Source organism: Coenobita brevimanus, chromosome 114, assembly GCF_032717465.1.
Source record: "Coenobita brevimanus isolate Jiangsu-jjx chromosome 114, ASM3271746v2, whole genome shotgun sequence".
Classification (NCBI taxonomy): domain Eukaryota; kingdom Metazoa; phylum Arthropoda; class Malacostraca; order Decapoda; family Coenobitidae; genus Coenobita; species Coenobita brevimanus.
Window position 1 is genome coordinate 10323623 of NC_137067.1, and position 6120 is coordinate 10329742.

The following is a 6120-nucleotide window of genomic DNA, read 5'->3' on the forward strand; positions in this document are numbered from 1 at the left end:
TCCCGTAACTACTTCCGTTTCCCCCAGAAAGGAGGATGGTGAGCTCCAGAAGATCAGCTAAAGTCTACAATCAACCAGGTTCACGTTTCAGATGAACCTACTACTACCCTACTACTGCTACTATTAGTACTGATCCACCTGGTGAACAAGTCTACACTTTTTCTATCCTTAATAACCTACAGCAGCTTGTACAGCTCCCTATCCGTATCCCTGACCGCCTTAGAGAGAGCTCCAACATACTTGACCTCTTCCTTACAACTAATCCTTCTGCTTACACTGTTAATCTTTTCTCTCTGTTGGGCTCCTCCGATCACAACTTGATCACCTTAACCTGTCCTATCGCTCCGGTACGGTTTGTGGACCCTCCAAAGAAACGTCGTCTGTTGCACTTTGGAGCTGCGGACTGGGAGGCCCTCAGGCAGTACTCCTTTGATTTTCCCTGGAATGATTATTGCTTCCATGGCCGGGAGCCATCTGAGTGTGCCTTGCGCATTACGGAGGTTATTCTCTCGGGCATGGAAGCATACAGTCCTTTCCCATATCCTTTGACTAATGCAAGAAGGCCTTGGTTTAATCACGCTTGTTCTAATGCTGTCCACAACAAGGAGAGGGCCTACAAAAGGTACCGGAGCCAACCCACCCCTGAATCACATCTTTTATAAGTTTCTGCCTGGAATCGTGCTAAGTCTGTTCTTCGCTCTGCTAAAAATAATTTCATCCGTAATGAATGCTCTCAAGTCTCCGACTCGAATTCTTCCCGCTCCTTCCGGCACCTTGCCAAAAACCTTTCTAACAACTTTACCTCACTATCCTTTCCTCCTCTTTTCTACTCCGATGGCTCTGTAGCTATTTCTTCTATTGATAAAGCAGATCTCTTTGCTCAGACTTTCTCCTCCAATTCCACCTTAGACAATTCCGTGCTGTTCCTCCATCACTTTCCCCCTGTGACTTCCTCATGGCTGACATTAAAATTTCTTCAGCTGATGCATTTTCTGTCATCACAGGCCTCAATACTAACAAGGCATATGGGCCTGATGGAGTCCCTCCTGTTGTTCTCAAGAACTGTGCTTCTGTGCCTACACTCTGCCTAGGTAAACTCTTTCGCCTTTGTCTATCAACGTGTACCTTTCCTTCTTGCTGGAAGTTTGCTCTCTTTCAGCCAGTCCCAAAGAAGGGTGACCATTCCCGACCCTCTAACTATCGTCCAATTGCTTTAACATCCTGTATCTCAAAAGTTTTTGAGTCAATTCTTAGTAGATAAAATTTAAAGCATCTTTCCTATCACAACCTTCTTTCTGATCGTCAGTGTGAGTTCCGTCAGGGACTCTCCACTGGCGATCTTCTCACCTACCTTTCAGACTCCTGGTCATCCTCCTTTCGGGACTTTGGCAAAGCTTTGCCATTGCACTTGATGTCATAAAAAAAGACATTTTTTGTTACTTGTAGAGAAGTTATATATATATATATATATATATATATATATATATATATATATATATATATATTAGACCTGTGGACGAGCGGTTGTTATACTTGAGTAGCTTTGTAAGTAGATAATCTTCTTTCCCATTTGTCACTCAATGACAGGAGAGGTAAAGAATAGTATGGGACTATTTTTATTTGTCTTGGAAAATATTAACAAGTCTCTCACACACAGCGAAGTATAAAGTAGAGTCCCGCTAGCTATCTCCCTATCTCTCTCTGTCTCTCTCTCAAGTTGCTAAGCCCTTCTCCCTGCGACCTGTCTGTTCTATGGCTAGCTTCCTTCTGAGCTCTCTTTCCTAAATTCTGGTGAAACAGGAGTCGTATCACGTGTGTTCCCTGTGATTGGAAAGTTCTAGAAGCCTGTGTGTGAGTATGTGTGTATGTGTGTGTATGGTCAACAAGGCTTTGTTCACCGGTGAATTGCTGACAACTAACTGCATCATCTCCTTACTGGCTACTTCGTAATCTATCGTCAGCTTTTCCTCAGTGTAACTTGCAAGATCATTTCCCATTCCCAGGCTGGCATAGAGCTGTCTATCTATCTATTTATCTATCTATCTATTATGATTTGTAATTATAATATGGAGTAATTATAATATGCTCGGTCACGCGAAAATGGCGTACCATCGACAGTTAATAGTCATAACATATTAATACATATTATATACACATTATAATGAACTTATAAGCTAATTAAGTGAAATACATAGTATTGTAAAAGTAACATAATTGTATGAATATTGTATACATATAATATTTATAGTAAATAGTGATTATTCAGTAATATTACATTTTAAACAAGTTGTATACATATTTGAATAAATGCATTAAAAGTAAATTATTTAACTGTAATACAGTATGTACTTGGGTGATTGTAGTGAAATGCATACATGCAAGAAAAAAAAAATAGTTTAAAATTATGATTATGGTAAGAGTTATTAATATTTCATTTAAAGATAATGGTACTGGTATGCCATGCATGGGTCATTCTTCTCTGTATTTATATATATATATATATATATATATATATATATATATATATATATATATATATATATATATATATATATATATATATATATATATATATATATATATATATATATATATATATATATATATATATATATATATATATATAATTAATACTATATACAAAATATGTACACTTCATTCAGGGGGGTTAACTTGGATGTTAACTCTCCCCCCACTAAATAATGACTCCAAATTAGCAATTCTTGCATGCATTCTGTGCATTGCGAACAGCAGTACTGCAACTACAATGCAGACGATTATAAAGACAGTAGGTGCTGGGCTATACACATAATATGGGTTGAACATACTCAAACTCAGATCTTCCCAGGGCTTCATTGTTTCATTGATCAGCTGCATAGTTTCAAACTTAGGTGAAGTCAACTTAATACTTGTGCTCATGTTTAAGTTCATATCAGGCAGTGGGTGGAAATGTTTGTGTGTATGGTTGATAATGGCGTAGTGATTGATGGTGGATAAAGTAGACATGGCTGGTGTAAATACCGCACAGTAGTCTGGTGCTATGTATAATCCTGAGGCTGATGTATGAGATGGTGGTATATCTGGACAGACTATGTAAACTGATGTGTTATGAGGGAAATAAAAAAACTGTGAGTGTCCAATGCGTTGATGGTGTACAAGTTTATCTGGAGCATAAGTGAAGTTGCAATGATGATGAATATTGTCATTTCTGATGATAGACATTTCACAAGGGACTGTATCAGTAGGCTGAAACGTGAAAATGTACGCAGGACAAAGATGAACAGCATGTAAGGATGTGCGGCACTTTCGTTCAATCGTTGATTCACTTGCGAAAGTGACAGTGTCCCGTCTCTTGGAGACCATGATGAGTTCGGTGTCTGTGTTGATGTTGATGATGACCAAAGTGTTGTTATTTTTATAGAAGAAGGGGTGTATTTGGTATACTGTGAACAGGTCTTCAGTTATGAATGGTACATGAACTACTACTGATGTTGGTGTTAGTGTTGCTTCTAAATATGGGTAATATTGCATGAATTCCCTACTGCGGAACAACGGCTTCAATTTATGTTTATGTATGCCTTGACTAACTATCTGAAGTAGCTCATGAACTGGGAGTAAGTCAATTGTGATCTTGCCATCACCAGCATTCGAAATTCCTTGCATAAGTGCCCTGAAACGATCTCTAGTGTTCTCTAATTGTAGTAGAATCGTGTCAATATGTTCTGTGATGATGGAGAAGTGTTGGAAAAGTGTAACGTTTCCCTCCATTTCATTTATTTTATCTACACTCTTGAGAGCTATGTTTTCTGCTTTTTTCAGATTTTTCACAATTGTCTTCATTGCTGAGTTCTGTCCTGTGATGAATTTATCTTGGTATGTTAGTACCTGAGCTATCTTATTAAATTTGTTGTTTATTTCTTTAAGGTCATCCTCTGTAGCCAATCCAAAGATGTTCCCAGGAACTGCGCCACCCAGGTCGAACAAACCGCGCTTTTGGAGGGTTCGTGTGATGTTGTTCCTGTCGCTCAGTACCTCCGTTCCATAAGATGGGAGATCTTGGATCATGATGAGCATAGTTGACTTTGCCTGTTCTAGTTTCCATTTCGCTAACTTTACCATTTCATTCACTTCCTTGGTGTTATGTGCTTGTGAAACATAATTTCCTATCATGAAGTCCAGAGTTCGTATCGGCGTCACAAGTCTGTCTAGATAAGTAGGTAATTCATACAAGTAATCTAGACTTATTTCAGTACTCATGACGTCCTTAACGATAGTAGTCGTGGCCGTTGGAGCTATGAGGCATCCTTGTCGTACTATGTGTTGGGGGTCTAAGTGCGCATATCCTCTTGCTATGTAGAGGAGAATCCATAGCATAAGTCCCTTCATCGTAACCTACCGAAAAAAAAATCTATTAATTTCCTAATATGGTCATGCTGTGGTCGATGATAGTGATGATGTGCGTTACGGTTGATTGTTATTTCATTTATAGAAGGAGTTTAAATCGATATTTAATTCTCATAAATGATATACTGTAGATTTTATTGGAACAGTTGCACCTATGTTCGATTGTTTGGTATATGACCTTAATTTCTTTTTGTAATCATTGTTGTTTTCTTGCTTGGTTTCCTGAGGTACGTTCGCCTGTTCGGTTGTATCCGAGGCTGAATAATTATGTGATAATTCCCTTGAAACTCGTTTTAAATGGTCAATATGAACTTGTTTCTCCTCGCCACTTGAAAGTGACTTAATTAAAACTTTGTTTGCTTTTATGTTAATTAATCTGTATAGGCCCTCAAATTTTGGGGATAATTTATTGTCTCTCGTATGAATGACACCGTAAACAATGTCTCCTAAGCTGATAGGTGAATCTTTTGCCTTCTTGTTAAATGCCTCCGTCATTTCTTCCTTGGACATCGTTAATTGTTTTTTGACTCTTTTGTGAATGTCCTGGAATTCACGTAAACGGAGTTTAGAGTAATCATCGTAATTGTATATAGGCATTCTGTCACCTTCTAGGAGCTCATATGGTAATTTTTTATCTGTGCCATATATAATGAAATGTGGTGTGTCACCGATGGATTTATTTATAGACCCATTAATTGAGGCTTCTACTCTGGGAATCCAGTCATCCCAGCTTGCATAATTTTCACTGAGAATGTGTCGTAGCACATCTAATACCTTTTTATTTTGTCTCTCTACCAACCCATTCGATGCTGTGTGATAGGCCAAAACGTTAAAAATAACCCAAGTACATACTGTATTACAGGTAAATAAGTTACTTTTAATGCATTTATTCAAATATGTATACAACTTGTTTAAAATGTAATATTACTGAATAATCACTATTTACTATAAATATTATATGTATACAATATTCATACAATTATGTTACTTTTACAATATTATGTATTTCACTTAATTAGCTTATAAGTTCATTATAATGTGTATATAATATGTATTAATATGTTATGACTATTAACTGTCGATGGTACGCCATTTTCGCTTGACCGAGCATATTATAATTACTCCATATTATAATTACAAATCATAATAGATAGATAGATAAATAGATAGATAGACAGCTCTATGCCAGCCTGGGAATGGGAAATGATCTTGCAAGTTACACTGAGGAAAAGCTGACGATAGATTACGAAGTAGCCAGTAAGGAGATGATGCAGTTAGTTGTCAGCAATTCACTGGTGAACAAAGCCTTGTTGACCATACACACACATACACACATACTCACACACAGGCTTCTAGAACTTTCCAGTCACAGGGAACACACGTGATACGACTCCTGTTTCACCAGAATTTAGGAAAGAGAGCTCAGAAGGAAGCTAGCCATAGAACAGACAGGTCGCAGGGAGAAGGGCTTAGCAACTTGAGAGAGAGACAGAGAGAGATAGGGAGATAGCTAGCGGGACTCTACTTTATACTTCGCTGTGTGTGAGAGACTTGTTAATATTTTCCAAGACAAATAAAAATAGTCCCATACTATTCTTTACCTCTCCTGTCATTGAGTGACAAATGGGAAAGAAGATTATCTACTTACAAAGCTACTCAAGTATAACAACCGCTCGTCCACAAGTCTAATATATATATATAAAACTTCTCTACAAG